The sequence below is a fragment of the Pelophylax lessonae genome (assembly GCF_965119305.1).
Source record: "Pelophylax lessonae genome assembly, chromosome: 11".
NCBI classification, from domain to species: domain Eukaryota; kingdom Metazoa; phylum Chordata; class Amphibia; order Anura; family Ranidae; genus Pelophylax; species Pelophylax lessonae.
In genome coordinates, this window is record NC_138778.1 from 102,586,973 (window position 1) to 102,613,700 (window position 26,728).

Consider the following 26,728-nt stretch of genomic DNA (forward strand, 5'->3'; position numbering starts at 1 on the left):
ACTATCGCCCCCCCCCCCCCTCCTAAACACTTACCTGGCTTGTTTCATCCCTCTAGCACTGTCCCCAGCTGCAGTACTCTTCCACTTCCTGGTCTCACAGACTCAGGCGGCAATAGAAGCCATATGCTCCTGCTGCTGTCAAACTCCTATGAGAAGGGAGCAGGGGGGGGGGCTTACTACCCCCTGCTTACAGTAGTTTTACTGACTCAGTGCCAAGTTTGTCTTTGGATGCACATAGCCCGGATTGGGAGTGGCACCCACATGGGTGCCTCCCGTCTTGCTAAGGGGGCATTCAGAAGAAGGGCTGACCCCCAAAGAGAAGGTAAAGGACTGCTCTGTAATACCCTTGCACAAAGCAGGTAAGTATAAACTCTTTCTTCATTTTAAAGAAAATATTTATTTTACTTTAGTATCACTCTAAACAACTGTATGCCCAACTGCAACAACCAATTGGAATTTACTGTGCAGAACTGTATAAGTATAACTGTATATATACTGTACTGTACTCAGGAACAAGAAATCTTTGCTTAATATGACAGTTTGTCACAGGATGACTTATTCACTAAGCTGGTCTGACACAAATACTAAAAAACTCTCCTGCGCTCAAGTGGTGTGTGATGAGGGTAAGATTAATGTTCAATGGTCTTTGTTGGCATCAATTGTGGTCTTGCTGCCCCCCTCAGGACCAAGGGTATCCAAAAACACTAAAAAACAACAACAAAGCCCCCTCCGGACCAAGGGTATCCAAAAACACTAAAAAACAAGAGAGGGGCGCACAGACCTTGTGCATTACTACTAAAAAGGTTTATTCAAATCCAAAATAATATACATTATAATCACAAAAAATTATAGATAGCACACATGTAAACATGATCGGACAAACTATCTCCAAGGTAGCCAAGGCACTCCACGGTGCTGGATAGCATGCTAGTATCGGCACGAATCTGCTTTGGCTGATGCGTTTCGAGGGCGAACCCTCTTCCTCAGAGCCAAAGAGTGCTACTAGCAAATACTGCCTTTGTTTGTTGCATGTTGGTGCATTTTGCACATTGACGTTAGTTAAATACTCCTGGACTGACATGCATTCACATCTTTTTTTACCACATTGCATTACTCTGCAGGGTTTTTATTCATATTTCACTATAGCGGTTTCCTAACTTTGATGCCATGTTGTCATACGACTTTCTGATGGAAACTACAACTGGCCATTTTAACACATATAATGCAGGCAAGGTCCACTTTTTTTTTTTTTTTTTAGAAGTAACTGTAAAAGGAATACAAGATTAGCAGCATAGAGAATAAAGAAAGATTAAGCAAATGGTAAAATGTTGACATTTTGTAAAATTAAAATACATTAAGAACCCATTCACACTAGCGCGCCTGACAAGTCGCGGTGGGTCGCTCGCCATTGAATAGTACAGGACCGTTCTAATAGGAGCGACACAAGTCGCTCCGACTTAGAAAAAGGGTCCTGTACTACTTTGGGGCGACCTGGAGGCAACTTGCATTGACTTCAATGATATGAAGTCCGTGCAAGTCGCGCCGAGGTCGCGGTGCACAGGTCGCCCCACCAAGTCGTGTCGCCCCTGTCTGAATGGGATCTTATAATACACTGTGTTTTAGCAAACTAAATGTCATTGAATTACATCTATTTTTTTTCTAAAACAAGAAAAATTACATCTACTTTAAAGAGCTAAACTGGTGGATGAAGAGCAGCAGGAGGCACTCGTCTGTAGTGTTAGATGGCGACACAACAAGAAGAAAAAAGTATGGACGTGTATTTGTTTGCATTAGCCTTGACAAAGGTGTCATACCTGAAACACAATTTAAAACGGTATCTAGCTTTCTGGGTATATGCTGCTATCATTACTATGAAAGCTCTAGCATCGCCTTTGTCCCAACAAAGAGAATTCGCCATGTCTGCAAGGTGTGAGTGAATTTCACTATGTTTCTGGAAGACGTCTGCTGGAATAACACTGTTTAACATACACAAAGTGTCCCGAAGGTCTGGGAACTGTTTTCACCATGCTTGGCCTGCAGTCAGCCAGCGAGAGCACCAGCTCACAGAGTGGCAGGAACACAGACCAGCTGAATAAACAATGACATGTTAGAGAGAAAGTTGAAAAAAAAATTCAATCTGCTTTCGAGATCCTGCCTGTCCCATACTTGTTAACACGGCTGTTCCAGCCCAATCTCACATAATCCGTAATGAATACCTTGTGTTAACAAACCTTTGGAAAAGAAAAGTCAATATTTCATTTTACAGTACGCAGCAAAATTAATTTTAGAGATCGTGTTGTAGAAGCAGCGTAAGACATGTTCATCTTGATCTTAGCAGAGAACCTGATGGCCAACTCTGACCTGTGAAGACTTTTGAAGAAGACAGTTAACTAGGGTTGCAATTACACCTTGAAATCACTTATATCTTTGGTAAATATCATGCAGAAATCTTGTAAGGAGCATGGAGTCATTGGAAAAGGATTACGTAACACACAGGTGTTTCTGCAGACCCATACAGCTCAGTCCATGCAGAAAAAGACATCATTAAAACCAAACCTTAGAAGGACCTACAAAATCCACATGAGACTAAACACTAAAACATTCTTTGGAATTGAAGGATTATTAAGCATGTCACGGTGGTGTTTATTTCGTTTAACGAGTCCAGCTACACTAGCTCGACCACAGAAGACACCATGCTGGAAACTCTTAGGAACCTGCTATGCACGGATTCAGTGATGGCGGCTTTCCTCCATGTCCTTACAATGTCTACGCACTTGGAATAACATTAAAGAGGAACACCAGGTATATGATAGATTAATTAGAGAAGGGTTGAATTATTTGTCAGGTGTGTATTACTGTCTGTGCCCCCACTGAGGAGATTTCCCAGTACTTGCTCTCCTGATAATCAGGGTATTTCTGTGACCTAAACTGTCTGTTTTCCTTATTTGGAGGACATTTTCCATATATCCCTTCTGTGGATTATCCATAGGAATATACAAAAAATGAACTCCAGGAAACTAAACAGTAAGTACACCTTGCAGCAATGCCTTGGTTGACCAAAGACAGCATGTGGGAGAAAATCTACTCAATGGGGACACAGACAGAAAGATACTTAACCACTTACCGCAAAGTGACGTAGGGGTACGTCGGCAGACTTTAGTATTCTGATGATTTAGCCTTTTTTTTTTACTGCACCATTCAAATACCCAACAAAACATATAAGCAATCCATCCTTTGTCACCTCCTAGATCAGTGATGGTGAACCTTGGCACCCCAGATGTTTTGGAACTACATTTCCTTTGATGGTCATGCACTCTGCAATGCAGTTAAGCATCATGGGAAATGTAGTTCCCGAAACATCTGGGGTGCCAAGATTCGCCATCACTGTCCTAGATGCTGACAGAATGCCAAATCCTGCATAACAATCAAATGGAGATTCTCCTCCCTTGATATTCATGTGGTTATGCAAGGTGGAAGATATCAAATGGTCGGAGGATCTACAACCCCAATTTAAAAAAAGTTGTAATAGTGTAAAACCTTCATAAAAACAGAATGCAATGATTTGCAAATCTCAAAAACCCATATTTAATTCAAAACATAAGAAAACATATCAAATGTTTAAACTGAAAAAATTGGATTTTTTACTTACCGTAAAATCCATTTCTCTGAGTCCACCGACGGACGTAGCTGCTGCTTTAAATCATACGGATGGGTAATAAGCCCCTCCCACTAGGAGTGACCAGGTAGAGCCAAAGGCTTTAACACGTTCAGGGGTCCCTGGGTTATTACTCCTAGCCTCACCGTTGCATCTTCAGTTTAGTTGCAAGCAGTGAATAATAACCAAAACCCAACTCTTCAGAGAAAAGAGGGGTGGGAGCTACGTCCATCGGTGAGGAAAAAATCCCATTTTCTCTTGCGTCCGCCGATGGACGTAGCTGCTGCTTTAAATCTTAGACGGATGGGGCATCCAAAAGCAGTAACCACTGAGGGGGGTAGGGAAAGGACAAACGTAAAAGAATGCAATTCCCACGGCTAACAGCCAACTATATGACATGGAGCCCAACAACAACTGGGGCTCAATTGTAGCAAAACCATAAAGGAGAAGGAAAGGTAGACTGCTCCTTAAATGGTGGCCTGCAAATCCTTGCGGAAAAAGGACGCATCTGAGGATGCTAACACATCCACTCTGTAAAACTTGGTGAACGTATGTACAGACGACGTAAGTGGCCGCCTTGCAAACCTGTATCACTGACGCCTGATGGCAGAAAGCCCAAGAGGCACTCAACGCCCACGTAGAGTGAGCCGTGACAGGGAAAGGAGGAACCTTGCCCTTAAGAGAATACGCCTTCACCAATGTCTGTCTGATCCATCGAGAGATGGTCGCCACAGACGCAGCCTGACCCTTACGGGTCCATCCGTATTTACAAACAGAAAGTCCGACTTACGAAAGGACTCAGTAGTCTCCAGATACACCCGTATCGCCCGAACCACATCCAAGCAATGCAAGGCAATTTCCTTAGGATGTGAAGGTTTCAGACAGAGTGACGGAAGCACTATGTCTTCGTTCAGATGGAAGTCTGAAACCACCTTAGTAAGAGATTACGAATTAGGCTGTAACACTACCTTATTCCTGTGTATTACCAGATAAGGAGAGCGGCAAGATAGCGCCGCTAGTTCAGAAACCCTGCGCGCAGAGGTGATAGCCACAAAAAAGGCAACTTTCTCTGACAAGGCGAGCAAGGAAATGTGTCTTATGTTCTCGAAAGGAGATTTCTGAAGAACCGATAGAACCAAATTAAGGTCCCAAGGAGGTAACAGCGATGTCCTGGGGGGAGCCAAATGGTGAACCCCTTGAAGAAAAGTACGAATCAAAGAAGGCGTAGCCAAAAGGTGCTGGAAGTGCAAAGCCAAGGCCGAGATCTCACACTTAAGAGTGAGCATCAGAAGCGGGTCCCAATGATACATTGGGGGTTGCAGACATTTAAAACAGAGCTAGGACAAAAAGGTCACAGCAGGAAGCTGTTTGGCCACTCCTAAGACCAGGCAGCTAAAACTGAAGATGCAACGGTGAGGCCAGGGGTAATAACAAAGGGACCCCTTCCCCCTGGGCGTGACAAAGCCTTTGGCTCTACCTGGTCACTCCTAGTGGGAGGGGATTATTACCCATCCGTCTATGATTTAAAGCAGCAGCTATGTCCGCCAGTGGACAAAAGAGAAAAATCTATCATTTTAGGAAAAACAAAGAACTGGATTTTTTTAAGAACTTATCATAAAATCCTTTTCTCTGAAGTCCACTGACAGACGCAGGTTTTATGCTTCTTATACCATTGAGTTATGCTGCCCCCTAGAGGAGTAGTACTAGGCAGGAAAAAAAACAGTTTACCACGCCTATGGGGGCTGTCCCTATAGGCATAACCCCACACACCCTGCTCCACCATACCAGTTTTGTTGCAAGCAGTGAGAAGAAGACACAAGCCATCCCCATATCAGAGGGGTTGGGTGCTGCATCTGTCAATGGACTCGACTACAAAAATCCAGTTTTCTCTATTGTCCATTGACAGACGCAGCTCTTATGCTTCTTATACCATTGGGACATCCCAAAATGTGTAGGCATGAGGGGTGGGAAGAACGCAAACCAAATATTTAACGCAAACTTCAAAGGCTAAACTTAGCCAACTGGTTAACTAGAATCTCAACCAGGAACAACAGGAGCTCAACCATGAAAGAAAAAACCCCTAAAGAGAAACAAACAAGTCTCTTTTAAACAGCAGCCTGCAAAACCTTGTGGCCAAAGGATGCATCCTGAAGATGCCAACAAATCTACCTTGTAGAATTCTGTAAATGTGTGCACACACCACCAAGTCGCCGCCTTACAAACTCTCACTACTGAGGCCAGATGGCAAAAAGCCCAAGAGGCACTCAACGCTCTAGTAGAATGTGCCCTCCTTCACTAGGCAGAAAAACTGGTATGCTGGAGCAGGGTGTGTGGGGTTATGCCTATAGGGACTGCTCCCATAGGCATGGTAAACAGTTTTTTTCCTGCCTAGTACTACTCCTGTAGGGGGCAGCATAACCCAATGGTATAAGAAGCATAAGAGCTGCGTCTGTCAATGGACGATAGAGAAAACAAATTTTTACATAGTAGGTAAGGTTGCATAAAGACAATAGTCCATTCGATTTTAATCTGTGTTGGGGGGGTGTGTGTGTGTGTGTGTGTAGATAATCATAATTCATATCCCTGTATATTGTGTTGACCTCTCAAATGCACTTCTGGAAGAAGGGTCAAACATTCCCATAGACACACTCCTAAACCTTGTGGACAGCCTTCCCAGAAGAGTGAAAGCTGTTTTAGCTGCATAGGGTGGACCAACTCGATATTGAACCCTACGGACTAAGACTGGGATGCTATTAAAGTTCATGTGCGTGTAAAGGCAGGCATCCCAATACTTTTAGTAATATAGTGTATGTAACAACACTTTAAAACATCCAGTTCAACCTATGATGTGTGTGTGTGGGTGTATGTGTTTATGTCAAGAGTACAATGTATATCCCTGTATATTGTGCTCATTAAGGTGCCCATTTAATAGTTTTTTGAAACTATCGATGCTCCCTGCTGATTCCACTGTTTGTGGAAGAGAATTTACCATTCTTACTGCTCTGACCGTACCGAACCCCCTACGCAGTTTAAGGTTAAACTGCTTTTCTTCAAATTTCAGTGAATGGTCAGGTGTCTTTTTAAATTCCCTTACACTGAAAAGTTTTTTTCCTATGCTAAGGTCACCAATATGGTATTTGTACATTGCCATCATATCCCCCCTCAACCTTTTCCTCTCCAGAGAAAATAAGTTCAATGTTTATAATCTTTCCCCATAGCTGAGATTCTCTAGTCCCTTTATTAGCTTTGTTGCCCTTCTTTGGACTCCCTCCAGTTCCAGCACATCCTTCCTGAGGGCTGATGCTCAGAACGGGATGGCATACTCAAGATGTGGCCGGACCAGTCTTGTAGAGTGGGAGAATTATTGTTTTATCTCTGGAGTGAATCCCCCCTTTTAATGCATGCCAGTATTCTGTTGGCTTTGCTTGCAGCAGCTTGGCACTGCATGTCTTTTTGACCCTGTCATCTACTAGGACCCTTCAATCCTTTTCCATCCTAGATTCCTCTAGAGCAGGGGTAATGAATTAAAATTCATGAAGGTCCAGTAGGTAAAATTTTCTTCCAACCGAGGTCCGAATCATATGTTTGGCTCTCAAGAATCTCTGCACAATGCGCAAACATGGCGCGTCTTTACGATTGCCACATCACATGGTGCCACAGTACCATGCAGCTTGGGACGGCGCAATTAAAAAGAAAAAAAAGGTCAGGGACTTATTTTTCTGCGTTTCTGCTTACAAGGCAGCCCACTGAAATAAATGGGCCGCCTACACGCGTTACGCAACAATGTGAACCTAGTCCACAATTCTTCACATCACAATCCTTTTTATTACATCAGTGTTCTCAGTCCCCCTGTACATCATCCCCCCTTCACATTACAGTCCTCAGCCCTTCACATTTTTGTCAGTGGCCCCCCTTTATATCACCCCCTACTTTAAATTGCAATTCTAAGTCCCTTTCATATCACCCACCCTTCACATTCCTGTTCTCGCCCCCTTTATAGTACCCCTCCTTCACATTGCAGTCCCCAGCCCCCCTTCACATTCCTGTCCTCATCCTCTTTATAGCACCCCCCTTCACATAACCGTCCTCCCCCCCTTTATAGCACCCCCTTCGCATAACTGTCCTCACCCCCTTCATAGCACCCCCTTCACATAACTGTCCCCCCCCTTTATAGCACCCCCTTTCACATAACTGCCCTCACCCCCTTCATAGCACCCCCTTCACATAACTGTCCTCACCCCCTTCATAGCACCCCCTTCACATAACTGTCCTCACCCCCTTCATAGCACCCCCTTCACATAACTGTCCTCACCCCCTTCATAGCACCCCCTTCACATAACTGTCCTCACCCCCTTCATAGCACCCCCTTCACATAACTGTCCCCCCCCTTTATAGCACCCCCCTTCACATAACTGCCCTCACCCCCTTCATAGCACCCCCTTCACATAACTGTCCTCACCCCCTTCATAGCACCCCTCTTCACATAACTGTCCTCACCCCCTTCATAGCACCCCCCTTCACATAACTGTCCTCACCCCCTTCATAGCACCCCCTTCACATAACTGTCCTCACCCCTTCATAGCACCCCCTTCACATAACTGTCCCCCCCCTTTATAGCACCCCCCTTCACATAACTGCCCTCACCCCCTTCATAGCACCCCTCTTCACATAACTGTCCTCACCCCCTTCATAGCACCCCCTTCACATAACTGCCCTCACCCCCTTCATAGCACCCCCTTCACATAACTGCCCTCACCCCCTTCATAGCACCCCTCTTCACATAACTGTCCTCACCCCCTTCATAGCACCCCCTTCACATAACTGTCCTCACCCCCTTCATAGCACCCCCTTCACATAACTGCCCTCACCCCCTTCATAGCACCCCCTTCACATAACTGCCCTCACCCCCTTCATAGCACCCCTCTTCACATAACTGTCCTCACCCCCTTCATAGCACCCCCTTCACATAACTGCCCTCACCCCCTTCATAGCACCCCCTTCACATAACTGCCCTCACCCCCTTCATAGCACCCCTCTTCACATAACTGTCCTCACCTCCTTCATAGCACCCCCTTCACATAACTGTCCCCCCCGTTCATAGCACCCCCTTCATATAACTGTCCTCATCCCCTTCATAGCACCCCCCCTTCACATAACTGTCCTCCCCCATTTTATTGTGCCCCTCCTTCACACTGCAGTCCCCAGCCCCCCATTAACATTCCTGTCCTCACCCCCTTTATAGCACCCTCAGACATTCCAGTGCTCATCTCCTTTTTTTTAAACCCCCCCCTTCACACTGCAGTCTCCAGCCCCCCTTCACATTCTAATCCTCACCCCCTTTGTAGAACCCCATCCCCCTTCATACGGTATCACTCCTTTACTTTTCTGCCTCTTTGATATCACCCCTCTTTCCCCCTTTACATTAGCAGTGCCTCTTCCCTGTCCTACCTTAAACAGGGCAGCGTGGCTGACATCGGAGGCACAGCAGCTGACATCGGAAGTGCTCAAAGGGATGCACGGAGGGCGGGACCTGCCCCAGGTAACTGATTGGTTGCTACAATACAGGGCAGATCTAGCAACCAATCAGTTAACTGTACCAGCCCCCGTCCTCCGTGAATCACTGCGCTGCTCCTCCGATGTCAGCTCTGTAAAGACAGAGCTGCAGCGGCGGTGGCAGAGGGAAAAAACAGATCCTAAATGGCGCGACCGCTGCGGGGCCGGACGGAACATTGATTGGGTCCGGACTTGGCCCGCGGGCCGCCATTTAGTGATGCCTGCTCTAGAGCTTCTCCCCCCTAGCGAGTAACTTGCATTAATATTTTTAGCTCCCAAATGCATTACTTTACATTTTTCAACATTAAAACTCATTTGCCTTGTAGTTTCCCACCCCATTATTTTATTTAGGTCTTCTTGTAAGGTTTCCACATCCAGCCCTGAAGTTATTGCCCTGCTTAGATTTGTATCATCTGCAAATACTGAGACTGAGCTGCTTATTCCATCCTCTATATTGTGGTCCCAGGAAACTTGACCACTGACTACTTGCCCTTTGTCACCACCCTTTGGACCCATCCCTGTAGCCAGTTTTCAATCCAGGTACTCAACCTATGGTCCATACCTACAGACCTCAATTTGTAAAGTAAATGTTTGTTGGGAATGTATCAAATTTTTTGGGAAACTGTATCAAATGTAATTACCATATTGATTCTTTTTTGTGCAATATCACCAACTGTATATCCCTTTGCGTTTGGTAATGTGAAACCTAACCAATATATACTCCTTTCTTAATCACATGCATAAAAGTAAAAAAAAAAAATGTTTAAAGCAGAGGCAAAACACATGCAAAAGAACTATTTTCCCTGTAAAATACTTGTAAATCTCCATCCCCTGCTGTGCTCTATGACTGCACATAATTAAAAGAGTGACAACAGTTTTCACAAAGAGCAAATGGCAAGCCTCCCTATCAGTTTATGACTTGCTTTGGAAGTGTGCAAGGTTAGGGGTAATTCATGAATGTGAAATACACAATATATTATTCCCAACACAGGGACATATATAACCATAAATAATTTATAACCAGGCTTACCTGGGGGGCTACCCTACTCCACTATTTACATCTTTGGCTTGATTTAACGTGCACTGAGAATTTGAATGGGCTGCTAAACACCCCAAAGTGCACCAAAAAATACGATTTTTGAACGTACTGTATATTTTTCTTAGAGCCCATTGATGGACACAGGAATTCAGTTCATATAGTCAGGTTATTCGGTCTCCAACAGGAGGTTTTGACCAAAAACATTTTAAGGCAGACCCCATACAATCCTTCTACCTAGCATGCTTCACTTTTGTGGAAAAGCATTACCAAGGGCAAAAACAAAAATCCAGAGGGGTTGGACCTGTGTTCCTTATTTTCTTCATTGTCCGTTGAGGGACAAAGTAATTCAAATATATTAGGGACATCAGGACAAAAGCAGTCCAACTTAAAGGTGGGCAACAGCCACCAACAGGTTCCAAAGAAGGGATAGGGAACTGTCTGCAACTCAGAACTACCTGAAGAACCAACACCCAAGATCACTGTCAGGGGGGAATAATTGCACTCAAAGGAATATTAAGTCTTAAACAGCGAGAGGCTGTGAACCATGAACCAAAACCAGTTGAATATAACTATCTGATAAAGGAAGAAAACTATGCACAACATGATGTGGTCAACAGAAAAACACTGGGGTAAGCCCCATGAGAACCAAGTCCCCAGAAGAAACCTTGAGCAAAAAACAGGTCGGTAAGAAAAGACCAGCTGTTCTACACAGCAAGGCCCAAACCAACTTCCACTCCCAACCCTAACGACTGAGGGAAGGAAAAATCCATGACCAAGCAAGGTAACTAGAGTTGAGCGGACACCTGGATGTCCGTGTTCGGCGGGTTCGGCCGAACTTTAAAAAAAAGTCCGGGTCCATGTCCCGGACTTTTGACGAACTTTTCCCGGACACCGAACCCCATTGAAGTCAATGGGGACCCGAACTTTCAGGCACTAAAATGGCTCTAAAACATCAATGGAAAGGGCTAGAGTGCTGCAAATGGCAGCAAAACGTTGTTAAGAGCATGGCAAGTGCTCTGCAAACAAATGTGGATAGGGAAATAACTTAAAACAACAAAAAAAACCCAGAAAAATAAAACAATGTTCTTCATCTCTGAAGGACGAGGCCCATATGGAGTAGGAGGGAGGTTGAGGTGGTGGTGGATGTGGCGGTCTCATAGGCGTGCGCACAGGGTGTGCCGGATGTGCCTGGGCACACCCTAATCACCTAGGGCACATAGCATTATCGCTCTGTTTGCCAGTGAGGAGATGGGAAAGATCTCCCTCGGACCTGCTCTGCTCTATTTCTCTTTGCCAGCAGGGAGAGTAATGTATCGGGGCCATGTACATGTAGGCAAACACATGCATGTGTATTTCAACTTTGGGGTGCACACCCTAATGCAATAGGCTGCGCACACCTATGGGCAGTGTAGGTGGAAGCGGCGGTGGAGGAGGACCAGGGCCAGATTAAGAGCATCATGGGCTTGGTGCTGAGGATTTTGAAGGGCCTTAAGGGCCGTGCCTTGGCATGCACCCAGAGGAGGAAGGGTGCAGCCATGCATGCCTAATTCAACATGGGATGCTGTCTCTGAAGCCCATAAACACATCCATGCATCGGCAACTGTCTCTCCTTGTCCGGCCTTCGTGCTGTGTGGGGAGGTTCTGAGGGAGCTGCCTGGGGAAGCGAGCATAGAAGCCAGACTTCTGTGTTTACAAGTGACAGAAGAGCGGTAACAGTGAATATGGCCAACCCGGGGCCTATATAAAGGTAGGGGCCTGGAGCTGCAGCTCCAATAGCCCCTACGTTAATCTGGCCCTGAGGAGGACGAGGTAGCCAACACTGCTTCTTTTCACAAATTTTAAATGAGGGTACACCCCAAAAGAGTGAGAAAGAGCAAAAATGGAACAATGGCTGGGTAAGGTCGGTATCCATCGCTATTCTGCACAAGGTACGGAAAAGTCCCGTGGGATCCATGCCTGGTTCATTTTAATGAACGTGAGCTTGTCCACATTGTCTCTGGACAGGCGGCTGTGCTTGTCTGTGATAACGCCCCCAGCCGTGCTAAATACCCGTTCAGATAATACACTGGCTGCAGGGCACGCCAGCACCTCCAAGGCGTAAAGGGCAAGCTCAGGCCATGTGCCCAACTTGGAGACCCAGAAGTTGAAGGGGGCAGACCCCTCATTCAGTACGTCTAGGCGTGTGCACACATACTGCTCCACCATGTTGGTGAAATGCTGCCTCCTGCTAAGACGTTCCATATGAGCTGCTGGTGCTGCTGTTTGTTGTGGCGTGCTGACAAAGCTTTTCCACATTTCGGCCATGCTAACCCTGCCTTCTGAGGTGCTGGCAGTGCCCTGGTTGCGTTGGCGACCTCTTCCTCCTCCGCCTTGTGCTTCCACTGTGGCCCCGCTGTCAGGTGGGAATGCCAGCAGCATCGCGTCTACCAGCGTGCGCTTGTACTCGTGCATCTTGTGATCGTGCTCCAGTGAGTGAATTAAGGACGGTACGTTGTCCTTGTAACGGGGATCCAGCAGCGTGGCCACCCAGTAATCAGCACAAGTTAGAATGTGGGCAACTCGGCGGTCGTTGTGGAGACACTAGCGCATGTAATCGCTCATGTGTGCCAGGCTGCCCAGAGGCAACGAAAGGCTGTCCTCTTTGGGAGGTGTATCGTCCGTGTCCTCTGTATCCCCCCAGCCACGCACCAGTGATGGCCATGAGCTGGCCTGGGTGCCACCCTGCTGTGAACATGGTTCCATCTCCTCCTCCAGCTCCTCCTCCTCATCCTCCAGAACTGTGCCCCTGCTGGACAATTGTGTCCCTGGCGTTTGTGTGTGCAGGAACCCACCCTCGGAGCCCCTTGCGAATGACTGCCCTGAAAGCCTTGGAAATGTTACCTCTTCATCCTCCTCCTCCTCCTCCTGTGCCACATCCTCTTCCATCATCAAATTGTTTTTTCAAGGAGGCACACAGGTCTCGCATGGAGGCCCAGTTATTGGTGGTGAAGTGGTGCTGTTCCGCAGAGCGACTCACGCGTGCATGCTGCAGCTGAAACTCCACTATGGCCTGCTGCTGCTCGCAGTCTTTGCAGCATGTGCAAGGTGGAGTTCCACCTTGTGGGCACGTCACATATGAGGCGGTGAGCGGGAAGGCCAATCTCTTAACATTCTACGAGGAGGTGAGCTGTGAGCTAGATAGGGGCAGACCAGTGGATGTGGTGTACCTAGATTTTGCTAAGGCGTTTGATACAGTTCCCCATAAGCGCTTAATTTATAAAATAAGGTCTGCAGGTATCGACAGCAGGGTTTGCTCTTGGATACGGAACTGGCTAAAAGGGCGTGTCCAAAGGGTGGTAATAAACAGCGCATACTCAGACTGGTCTGAGGTAGTAAGCGGGGTCCCCCAAGGCTCAGTCCTAGGACCAACCTTGTTCAATATATTCATAAACAGCATTGAGGACGGGATCAGTAGTTCAATATCAGTTTTTGCAGATGACACAAAATTAGGCAGGGCAATAACAGCACAGCATGAAGCAGATATCCTACAGAATGACCTGGACAAAATAACGGAGTGGGCAACGACTTGGCAAATGAGGTTTAACGTGGAGAAGTGTAAGGTTTTGCACTTGGGGACTAGCAACATAAAAGCACAATACACGTTAGGAGGGGAAGCCCTGGGATAATCAAAAATGGAGAAGGATCTGGGAGTCTTGGTGGATGATAGACTAGGCAACAGCATGCAATGTCAAGCGGCAGCTGCCAAGGCTAGCAGAATATTAGCATGCATAAAGAAAGGGCTGTTTTCCAGAGATAAGACTATAATCCTTCCACTTTATAAAACTCTGGTCCGACCGCATCTGGAGTATTCTGTCCAGTTCTGGTCACCAGTCCTCAGAAGAGATGTGTTGGAGCTGGAGAGGGTCCAGAGAAGGGCAACTAAACTAATTAGGGGATTGGAGGACCTTGATTATGAGGAGCGTCTGCAATCGCTTGATTTATTCTCCCTGGAGAAGAGACGCCTGAGGGGGGACATGATAGCAATTTTTAAATATCTCAATGGGGATCTAGGCTTAGAAAAAAAGCTGTTCAGTCGCAGGGATTGCATGAGGACTTGGGGGCATACAATGCGATTAGAGGAGAAGCGTTTTAACCTTAGGCAACGTGGGGGGTTCTTTACTGTTAGGGCTACAAGATTGTGGAATTCTCTACCACAAGAGGTGGTTTCTGCAGGTGGTATGGTGGCTTTCAAAAGACTACTAGACGTACATCTCAAGGATCAGAACATTCAGGGGTATGCGAGATGATTGCAGCCACACACACCTACACAGGTTGAACTGGATGGACTATTGTCTTTATTCGACCTCACCTACTATGTAACTATGTAACGCTGCAGCGCTGACAGGCGAGCAGCAGCAGGGTGAGAACGCCAAAAGTGCGCACAGACGGCCCGCACTGTCTGCAGCAGCTCTGACATATCGGGGTAGTTTTTAAGGAACCTCTGCACCACCAAATTCAGCACATGCGAAAGGCAAGGGATGTGCGTCAAACCGGCTAGGCCCAGAGCTGCTATGAGATTTCGCCTGTTATCGCACACCACCAGGCCGGGCTTGAGGCTCGCTGGCAGCAACCACTCATTTGTCTGCTGTTCCATGCTCCTCCACAACTCCTGCGCGGTGTGTGGTTTGTCCCCCAAACAGGCACGTTTTAAAACTGCCTGCTGTCGTTTACCCCTGGCCGTGCTGAAGTTGGTGGTGAAGGTGTTACGCTGTCCGGATGAGGAGGTGGTAGAGGATGAGGAAGCGGAGTAGGAGGAGTTAGGAACAGGAGGCAAACTGAAGCGCCCTGCAATCCTCGGTGGTGGAAGGACATGCGCCAAATTGCTATCTGCCTCAGGCCCATATGCCACTGCATTTACCCAGTGTGCCGTTAGGGAGATATAACGCCCCTGACCGTGCTTACTGGTCCACGTATCACTAGTTAGGTGGACCTTGCCACAGATGGCGTTGCGCAGTGCACACCTGATTTTTTCCCCCACTTGGTTGTGCAGGGAAGGGATGGCTTGCCTGGAAAAGTAGTGGCGGCTGGGCACGACGTACTGTGGGACAGCCACCGACATAAGGTTTTTAAAACTGTGCGTCTCCACCAGACGGAATGACAGAATTTCAAAGGCCAAGAATTTTGAAATGCTGGCATTCAGGGTCAGGGATCGTGGGTGGGTAGGGGGGTACTTCCTCTTCCTCTCAAGTGTTTGAGAGATGGAAAGCTGAACGCTTCCACGGAACATTGTGGAGATAGTTGGTGACCCAGGTGGTGGTGTTGCTGACAGATCCTCTGTTTGCGGGGTGGCAGGTGCCGGTATCACTACAGATGTGGCTGGAGCGGCCGAGACTGCAGCAGAAGAGGAAGCAGGATGAGCCAGAGACGTTTCTTGGTTTTGAAGGTGTCTACTCCACTGCAGCTCGTGCTTTGCACTTAGATGCCTGATCATGCAGGTTGTGCTCAGGTTGAGAAGGTTTATGCCTCGCTTCAGGCTCTGATTGCACAGGGTGCAAACCACTCGTGTCCTGTCATCAGCACATTTTCTAAAGAACTTCCACGCTAGAGAACTCCTTTGAGCTGACTTTGGTGCGCTCGTTCCCTTGCTGTGTTGGGCAGTAGCAGGCGTAGTGTCTAGGGCACGGCCGCTCCGCTTCTGCACCCTGCTCCCTCTTCTGCTGTGCTGGTGGCTCTGTGCGACCACCGCCTCTTCCTCCAAACTACTCAGGTCACCTGCATGACGTTCATTCCATGTGGGGTCGAGGACCTCATCGTCCTCCACATCATCTTCCAACCAGTCTTCACCCCTGCCCTCCTTGTCGGTCTCCACAATGCTGAACGCCACAGCAGTTGGCACCTGCGTTTCGTCATCATCGGAGACGTGCTGCGATGGTCCTTGCATGTACTCATCTTGAGAAATAAGTGGTTGGGCATCGCTGCACTCAATCTCTTCCACTTCTGGCGCAGGGCTAGGGGGATGGCCCTGGGAAACCCTGCTGACAGAGTCCTCAAAAAGAACAAGAGACTGCTGTATGGCTTGGGGCTCAGACTGCTTGCCTGATTTGCAAGGGGGTGAGGTGAAAGATGGTTGGACATCGGCTGCAGGTGCCAACTCTGACCTTTCTGCAGTAGACTGGGTGGGAGACAATGTGAAGGAACTGGAGGCACTGTCAGCAGCAAACCAATCTACTATCGCCTCTCTGTGTTCTGGCCTCATCACTTCTAGAGGCGTATGATGCCCTACCAAATACTGATGCAGGTTCTGTCGCCTACTAACACTTGAGGAAGGTGTTTCACTTGTGCGTGTAGCTGGCACAGATTGACCACGTCCTCTCCTTACAACAGGAGCTCTACCAGCAGCACCACGACCCAGGCCATGGCCCCTATTTGACGGTCTCCTCATATTTCTGTAATTTAAGATCTTGCCCTAGAAAGGTGTTTATTGAATAGCGGAACAAAACAACAACAGTATCGCACGGGTGTATCTCACAGTCAAATATGCAAACTATGCCGCAATTTAATGTTTTTTACCCCAAAAGGGTGTATATTGAATAGCGGAATAGGATAAAAAACGGTGTATCTTACACGTACAAACACAGACTAGGCCCCGATTAAAATTTTTTGTACCCTAAAGGGAGGATGAGGAAGAGGAGTAGGAGGAGTTGGGAACAGGAGGCAAACTGAAGCGCCCTGCAATCCTTGGCGGGGCAAGGAGATGCGCCAAACAAATTTAAAAAGGTGTATCTCACATGTACCGATACAGACTATCCCGCAATTTAATTTTTTACACTCAAACAGGGTGAATATTGAATAGCGGAATAGGACAAATTTTACAAAACGGTGTATCTCACACGTACAAACACAATCTAGGCCCCGATTACAATTTTTTGTACCCTAAAGGCAGGATGAGGAGTAGGAGGAGTTCGGAACAGTCAGGAGGCAGACTGAAGCACCCTCAAAACATCGGCAGTATGATGAGTATGAGATGCGCCCCAAAAATTGGAAAGGTGTATCTCAAACGTACCGACACAGACTATACCGCAATTTAATTGTTTATACCCAAAGGTTTTGATTAAATAGCGGAATAGAAAATATGATAAAAAAAAAGTGTATGTATCTCACACGTACAGAAGCACACTAGGCCCCAATTACTATTGTTTGTACCCCTAAAGGCAGGATGAGGAGTAGGAGGAGTTTGGAACAGGCAGCACCCTCAAATCTTCAGAAGTATGAGATGAACCCCAAAAACTTGGGAAGGTGGATCTCACACGTACCAACACAGACTATCCCGCAATTTAACTGATCCCCAAAGGTTTTTATTGAATAGCGGAATAGAAAATATGATCAAAAAAAGTGTATGTATCTCACACGTACAGAAGCACACTAGGCCCCAATTACTATTGTTTGTACCCCTAAAGGCAGGATGAGGAGTAGGAGGAGTTTGGAACAGGCAACACCCTCAAATCTTCAGAAGTATGAGATGAACCCCAAAAACTTGGAAAGGTGGATCTCACACGTACCAACACAGACTATCCCGCAATTTAACTGATCCCCAAAGGTTTTTATTGAATAGCGGAATAGTAAATATGATCAAAAAAAGTGTATGTATCTCACACGTACAGAAGCACACTAGGCCCCAATTACTATTGTTTGTACCCCTAAAGGCAGGATGAGGAGTAGGAGGAGTTTGGAACAGGCAGCACCCTCAAATCTTCAGAAGTATGAGATGAACCCCAAAAACTTGGAAAGGTGGATCTCACACGTACCAACACAGACTATATCGCAATTTAACTGATCCCCAAAGGTTTTTATTGAATAGCGGAATAGAAAATATGATCAAAAAAAGTGTATGTATCTCACACGTACAGAAGCACACTAGGCCCCAATTACTATTGTTTGTACCCCTAAAGGCAGGATGAGGAGTAGGAGGAGTTTGGAACAGGCAGCACCCTCAAATCTTCAGAAGTATGAGATGAACCCCAAAAACTTGGAAAGGTGGATCTCACACGTACCAACACAGACTATCCCGCAATTTAACTGATCCCCAAAGGTTTTTATTGAATAGCGGAATAGAAAATATGATCAAAAAAAGTGTATGTATCTCACACGTACAGAAGCACACTAGGCCCCAATTACTATTGTTTATACCCCTAAAGGCAGGATGAGGAGTAGGAGGAGTTTGGAACAGGCAGCACCCTCAAATCTTCAGAAGTATGAGATGAACCCCAAAAACTTGGGAAGGTGGATCTCACACGTACCAACACAGACTATCCCGCAATTTAACTGATCCCCAAAGGTTTTTATTGAATAGCGGAATAGAAAATATGATCAAAAAAAGTGTATGTATCTCACACGTACAGAAGCACACTAGGCCCCAATTACTATTGTTTGTACCCCTAAAGGCAGGATGAGGAGTAGGAGGAGTTTGGAACAGGCAACACCCTCAAATCTTCAGAAGTATGAGATGAACCCCAAAAACTTGGAAAGGTGGATCTCACACGTACCAACACAGACTATCCCGCAATTTAACTGATCCCCAAAGGTTTTTATTGAATAGCGGAATAGTAAATATGATCAAAAAAAGTGTATGTATCTCACACGTACAGAAGCACACTAGGCCCCAATTACTATTGTTTGTACCCCTAAAGGCAGGATGAGGAGTAGGAGGAGTTTGGAACAGGCAGCACCCTCAAATCTTCAGAAGTATGAGATGAACCCCAAAAACTTGGAAAGGTGGATCTCACACGTACCAACACAGACTATATCGCAATTTAACTGATCCCCAAAGGTTTTTATTGAATAGCGGAATAGAAAATATGATCAAAAAAAGTGTATGTATCTCACACGTACAGAAGCACACTAGGCCCCAATTACTATTGTTTGTACCCCTAAAGGCAGGATGAGGAGTAGGAGGAGTTTGGAACAGGCAGCACCCTCAAATCTTCAGAAGTATGAGATGAACCCCAAAAACTTGGAAAGGTGGATCTCACACGTACCAACACAGACTATCCCGCAATTTAACTGATCCCCAAAGGTTTTTATTGAATAGCGGAATAGAAAATATGATCAGAAAAAGTGTATGTATCTCACACGTACAGAAGCACACTAGGCCCCAATTACTATTGTTTATACCCCTAAAACGCTGGATGAGGAGTAGGAGGAGTATGGAACAGGCAGCACCCTCAAATCTTCAGAAGTATGAGATGAACCCCAAAAACGTGGAAAGGTGTATCTCACACGTACCAACACAGACTATCCCGCAATTTAATTGATACCCAAAGGTTTTTATTGAATAGCGGAATAGAAAATATGATCAAAAAAAGTGTATGTATCTCACACGTACAGAAGCACACTAGGCCCCAATTACTATTGTTTGTACCCCTAAAGGCAGGATGAGGAGTAGGAGGAGTTTGGAACAGGCAGCACCCTCAAATCTTCAGAAGTATGAGATGAACCCCAAAAACTTGGAAAGGTGGATCTCACACGTACCAACACAGACTATCCCGCAATTTAACTGATCCCCAAAGGTTTTTATTGAGTAGCGGAATAGAAAATATGATCAAAAAAAGTGTATGTATCTCACACGTACAGAAGCACACTAGGCCCCAATTACTATTGTTTGTACCCCTAAAAGGCTGGATGAGGAGTAGGAGGAGTATGGAACAGACAGCACCCTCAAATCTTCAGAAGTATGAGATGAACCCCAAAAACTTGGAAAGGTGGATCTCACACGTACCAACACAGACTATCCCGCAATTTAATTGATACCCAAAGGTTTTTATTGAATAGCGGAATAGAAAATTTGATCAAAAAAAGTGTATGTATCTCACACGTACAGAACCACACTAGGCCCCAATTACTATTGTTTGTACCCCTAAAGGCAGGATGAGGAGTAGGAGGAGTTTGGAACAGGCAGCACCCTCAAATCTTCAGAAGTATGAGATGAACCCCAAAAACTTGGAAAGGTGGATCTCACACGTACCAACACAGACTATCCCGCAATTTAACTGATCCCCAAAGGTTTTTATTGAATAGCGGAATAGTAAATATGATCAAAAAACAGAATTTTTGTAAAATCTTACCGTAAAATTCCTTTCTCTGAGTCCTCCGACAGTCGCCGCCACTTCATAATCTTCACTAATGGGGTATTGACCTTTGCTCCGTAGGAGTAGCTAGGCAACAAGATTTGTTAATATAAAAGCTTTTAGCATATCACACCCCTAGGGGGTGGTCCCCTCAGTCAATACCTCCCTGCTTCCTGCATTCTCAACTCAGTTTCAGTAGCATAGCAGTAGAGTACATAAACAAACCCCAAAAGAGGGGCGGGGGCGGCGACTGTCGGAGGACTCAGAGAAAGGAATTTTACGGTAAGATATTACAAAAATTCAGTTTTCTCTTACGTACTCCGACAGTCGCCGCCACTTCATAATCTTCACTAATGGGGACGTCCCAGAGCAGTGTAGACATGAGGGGTGGGAAAAAACGCAGCCGCGCCTAAAGCAACGCAGTACCCACATCAGAGAAAGGAACCTTACCAAAGTAAGAGAACCAACTGGGCAACAGGAAAACATGCTCAACAGGAGCAACAACCAAGGAAAGAACTAGTAACCTAGGGGTAAAAATACCCCAACAGCCAAGGACCCAAAACAAGGGACCCTAAGGCACTGCCGCACTAAGAACTTTACGGCCAAAGGAAGCATCTGCCGATGCCTGAACACCCACCTTGTAAAATTTGGAGAAGGTGTGAACGGACGACCAAGTCGCCGCCTTACACACCTGGGCCACAGAGGCCTGATGACGATAGGCCCAAGACGTACTCAGAGACCTGGTAGAGTGCGCCTTCACAGGGAAAGGAGGAACCTTCCCCTTCAAAGCATAGGCTTGCACAATGGCCTGTCTGATCCATTTGGCGATGGTCACAGCCGACGCTGCCATGCCCTTCCGAGGACCCTCTGGAAGGACAAATAGAGAATCCGACTTGCGAAAGGATTTCGTCGATGACAGGTAAACCCTGATTGCCCGAACAACATCCAAGGAATGCAAAGCCACCTCCTTTGGATGCTTAGGCTTCACGCAAAGCGAAGGCAAGACAATGTCCTCATTGAGGTGAAATTCCGAGATCCTCTTCGGAAGAAAAGAAGGGTTAGGTCGTAAGACCACCTTATCCAATGAATCACCAAGTAGGGAGAGCTGCAGGATAAGGCCGCCAACTCCGACACCCTGCGAGCCGAAGTGATCGCTACCAAAAAGGCAACGAGATCTCCCTGATCTTCTCAAAGGGAGCATGCTGTAACACGGACAGAACAAGGTTCAAGTCCCATGGAGGTAAAGGATCCCTCCGAGGAGGGGCCAAGTGTCGCACCCCCTGAACAAAGGTGCTAACAGGGCGCTGAAAGAGAACGGCCAGTGCAGAAATCTGACCCTTAATCGTGGCCAACGCCAAACGCTGGTCCACGCCCGTTTGAAGGAAAGCCAACACTCTCGATACTGAGTATGAGCGAGGGGAATACCCCCTGGACTCACACCAGGCAAAATACGCCTTCCAAGTACGGTAGTAAATCTTCCCCGAAGAGGCCTTCCTAGCCTTGATCAAAGTGGGAATGACCTCAGGAGAGAGACCCCTATCCTTCAGGACCTGGCTTTCAACAGCCAGGCCGTTAAAGCCAGCGACTGTAAAGCAGGATGGAATATCGGTCCTTGAGACAGGAGATCTTCTCGAAGAGGTAGACGCCACGGAGCGTCGACCGCCAGATTCACGAGGTCTGCGTACCAAGACCGGCGAGGCCAGTCTGGCGCCACCAGAATCACCGTGTGCGGTTCCGAGGCCAACCTGCGAAGGAGCCTGGACAGCAGCTGAATCGGTGGAAAGGCATACATCAGACGATACTGATGCCAGGGCGCCACTAACGCGTCTGAGGCGTCTGCCCGAGGATCGCGCGTCCTTGCTACAAACCTTTCCACCTTGTTGTTTAGACGAGACGCGAACAGGTCCACATCTGGGGAACCCCACTTCGCGCACAGCATCTGAAAGACATCCGGGTGAAGGGACCATTCTCCCTGGTCCAGGGTCTGGCGACTCAGATAGTCCGCCTGCCAGTTCTCCACCCCCGGAATGTGAACTGCAGATATCGCCGGGACGTGCGTCTCGGCCCAAGACAGAATGTCGGCTACTTCCCGAGCCGCTCGAGCACTCCTGGTGCCCCCTTGGTGGTTGATGTAGACCACCGCTGTGGCATTGTCCGTCTGCACCCGAACCGGACGGCCCTGAAGCCTGTCCGTCCAACGCAGAAGGCAGAGATTTATTGCTCGCAATTCCAGAATGTTGCTCGGAAGGGAGGATTCCTCCACCGACCAAGTTCCCTGGGCGGACAGAACGCCCAGAACACCACCCCAGCCCGCCAGGCTGGCATCCGTGGTGATCACCGTCCACGACAAAGGACGAAAAGACTTGCCCCCCGACACCGCCGGGGACTGGAGCCACCACAAAAGACCCCTTCGGGCGAGGCGGCTAAATGAAATCCGCAGATCCAGAGATTGCGGACGCCCGTCCCACTTGGCCAGGATCTCCGCCTGAAGATCCCGTGTGTGAAACTGGGCGAAGGGAATCGCCTCGAACGCCGAGACCATCAATCCCAGACACCTCATACATGTCCGAAGGGACGAGCACTGAGTGTCCCTGAGGGACCTGATCTCGTCCTGAAGTGTCCGGAGCTTGTCTTCCGGCAGGAAGACCTTCGCTTGAACAGAGTCCAGGATCATCCCCAGGTCGGGAAGACGAACCGATGGACACAACGTCGACTTTGGAAAATTTACCGTCCAACCGAACTCCTGCAGAGTCTGCATCGTGACGGACAGGTCGTTCACCAGGCCCTGACTGGTCGCAGACCGAATCAAGATATTGTCTAGATACCCCAAGACAGAGATGCCCTGGGCTCTCAACAAAGCCAGGACCGGCGCAAGCACCTTGGTGAAAACCTGCGGAGCCGAAGCGAGACCAAAGGGTAACGCCACTAATTGGTAGTGATCCTCCGCAATGGCGAATCGAAGGTACCTCTGGTGACCCTCTAAAATGGGGATGTGAAGGTACGCATCCTTCAAGTCGATGGAGGCCATGAATTCCCCCGGAACCAGGGCAGCCACCACCGAGCGCAGGGATTCCATGCGGAACTTGCGAACCCGCACAAAGCGGTTCAGAGCTTTCAAGTCCAGAATCGGACGTACCTTGCCCTCCTTCCTGGGCACAGTGAACAGATTGGAGTAGAACCCCCAAAATCTGTCCCGATGAGGCACCGGAACCACCACTCCCTGGGCCCGCAGGTCCCGCACCACCAGGTGCAGATCCTGCAAACACTCCGGAGACAGCTGAAGATTTGAGGGAAAAATTCTGCTCCCCGGCCGAGAGAGGAACTCGATCTTGTATCCAGATCGAACGATTTCCTGAACCCACCTGTCCCGAATGCGGGCCAGCCAGGGTTGAAGAAAACCGAGCAAACGTCCCCCCACCCCAGAGCCGGGTGAGGGCGCCCCTTCAGGCCGAATTGGCATGAGCAGTGGACCCGGACTGGCCGGACTTCTGCTTACCTGCCCACGGCTTCTTCAGGGAGCCTTGGCCCTTGAAGGGCTTGCCCTTGTATTGCGACCGAAAGGCACGAAAGGACCCCTGAGAGGGTCTAAACGAGGTATTCCTCTTACCGCGAACAAACTTATTCTTGTGAGATTGGTCAACCGACCAGCATTTCAGCCAGATCAGGCGACAGTGCAATACCGCCACACTAGAGAGGCGTGCAGCCAAAGGGACTAAATCCAAGTCCGCAACACACAAATACATGACACCCTGATGAATTTGATCCACCATAGCCAATGTTGTCGGCGGAGCAGAGTCAGCCACCAGGGTGCGCCTGAGCACCTGCGTCCAATCCGCAATAACCTGGGCTGCCAAAATGGAAGCAAAAATAGGCTTCAGCAAAGAACCGGCAACCGTATAAGCATGACGGGCAAGAGACTCCAATCTCCTGTCTGTAGGGTCCCGGAACACCGGGGTATCCTCAGCAGGAATCGCAGTAGATTTATTCAAAATCGCCACCGCATGATCCACCTGAGGCGGCACACACCAACGCTCATCAGTGGTGGGCGAAAATGGATAACGCAGCTTGAACTTACTTGGCACAGTAAATGGCTTCTTTAAATTGTGCCATTGCTCATCAACAGCGCGCTGAAATTCCGCAGGGCAGGGAAAAACCTGCGCTGTTTTGCGCTTCCTTTGTGTCCCATAAGAGGACAGCAAAGCAGGAGGACATGGTTCATCCTGCAAATGCAGTGTTTCTTTGATAGAAGCAACCAACTCATCCATGAGTGCAAGCTCTTCAGGCGAGCCAGGGGGAGAATTATCAACCCCTTCTACCTCAGCCTCCCCCTCAGACCCCCCAAGGTCCAGAGATGAACGAGACCCTGAGAAGGGCACTCCAGCCATAGCAGCCCCATCGCCCTCTGAATCAGAGGAAATAGACAATCTGGGCCGTTTTGCGGATCGATCAGCCATTAGCATTTGCACCTGAGAAGCCAAGTTTGCCACAATAGCAGCCAGATCAGCCCCCTCAGGGGATGCAGCAGCCCCTTGGCCCCCCACCAAGGTGGGAGGAAACTTGCAATCCTGAGAATCCATGCCCCAGCAAAAATCGGAAAAAGGAGTACTGTCCCTTTAAGACCGCGGCGAGCGTAGCCCACCGCACACTACTGCATGGATCGACCCCCACAGGGATAAGAACACTGAGCAGGGAAATACAGGATAAGGAAAGGTAAAAACCTGGAGAGGCCACACAGGCTGCTGCTACCGATCGCTGTCCTAGAGCAAAAGGAAGTGATGTAATGACTGACCGCCCTATAAAGCCTATGTAGGCTACACAAACATGGCCGCTCGGCTGAGGCATTGTTTGGGCAATGACAAAATGGTGCCGACATGTGGTTGTACATCGATCGCCATCAAAATGGTGGCGTTTGGCGCCAAAACACCGCGCCCTACACACTTAGGGCCGGACACCACAAGTTTGCCTCAAAAAAATGGCGGACCGCAATAGCGGCCGCCGCACAGCATGTCTAACCCCAGTCTGCCCACACAGCACACATAGCAGATCGGGAGAGCCCCCGCAGCCCACAGAAAAGGCAGCTATTCCACACAGGAATCTGACAGGGAGCTCAGCACAGATACAGACATGCAGGGTCACACAGTCAGAGACTGACACCCAAACAGGCAGGTCCCCACATAGAAATGTACTTACCAGTCCAGATGGCGTGGGGAGCCTTCTTCCAGCGACCAAACTGCTGTACTGAGGACAGGGAGTGTCGCAGCCAGGACGCAGTGGAACTGCGGTGCGAAACCGCAAATGGCGTCCAGTGAGGTAGCCACCTCACAGGCAGCATCCCTGCAGCGAACAGGGATGGGTCGTTCAATATGCCAGGGAAACCTGACTGAACGCTCGATGGCAGGCTGGGGAACCCCTGGCCCTGAGCCCTGGGAACCAGGGTGGCCAGTCCGAGACCCAGCTCCGCATGATCATCTTCATCCGAAGAAACTAAACTAATGCTGAGAAAAATAACAGCTAGTAAAAGAAAGAGAAAAAATACTCAAATAAAATCAAAAAAGAGGATAGAAAGCTGAGACTGAGAGCCCCAGCACAGTATCAGCTAGCTACTCCTAAGCTAGGCATTAGAAACTGAGTTGAGAATGCAGGAAGCAGGGAGGCATTGACTGAGGGGACCACCCCCTAGGGGTGTGATATGCTAAAAGCTTTTATATTAACAAATCTTGTTGCCTAGCTACTCCTACGGAGCAAAGGTCAATACCCCATTAGTGAAGATTATGAAGTGGCGGCGACTGTCGGAGGGCGTAAGAGAAAAAGTGTATGTATCTCACACGAGGCAGCACCCTCAAATCTTCAGAAGTATGAGATGAACCCCAAAAACTTGGAAAGGTGTATCTCACACGTACCAACACAGACTATCCCGCAATTTAATTGATCCCCAAAGGTTTTTATTGAATAGCGGAATAGAAAATATGATCAAAAAAAGTGTATGTATCTCACACGTACAGAACCACACTAGGCCCCAATTACTATTGTTTGTACCCCTAAAGGCAGGATGAGGAGTAGGAGGAGTTTGGAACAGGCAGCACCCTCAAATCTTCAGAAGTATGAGATGAACCCCAAAAAACTTGGAAAGGTGGATCTCACACGTACCAACACAGACTATCCCGCAATTTAACTGATCCCCAAAGGTTTTTATTGAATAGCGGAATAGAAAATATGATCAAAAAAAGTGTATGTATCTCACACGTACAGAAGCACACTAGGCCCCAATTACTATTGTTTGTACCCCTAAAAGGCTGGATGAGGAGTAGGAGGAGTTTGGAACAGGCAGCACCCTCAAATCTTCAGAAGTATGAGATGAACCCCAAAAACTTGGAAAGG

General features: G+C 47.9%; 1 protein-coding gene across 2 annotated transcripts in view; it reads right to left on the reverse strand.

Annotated features, from left to right (window-relative positions):
- The window catches only part of UQCC1 (ubiquinol-cytochrome c reductase complex assembly factor 1), a 415,387-nt gene that overhangs the window by 24,511 nt on the left and 364,148 nt on the right, over positions 1-26,728 (reverse strand). The gene's annotated exons all lie outside the window — the stretch shown is intronic.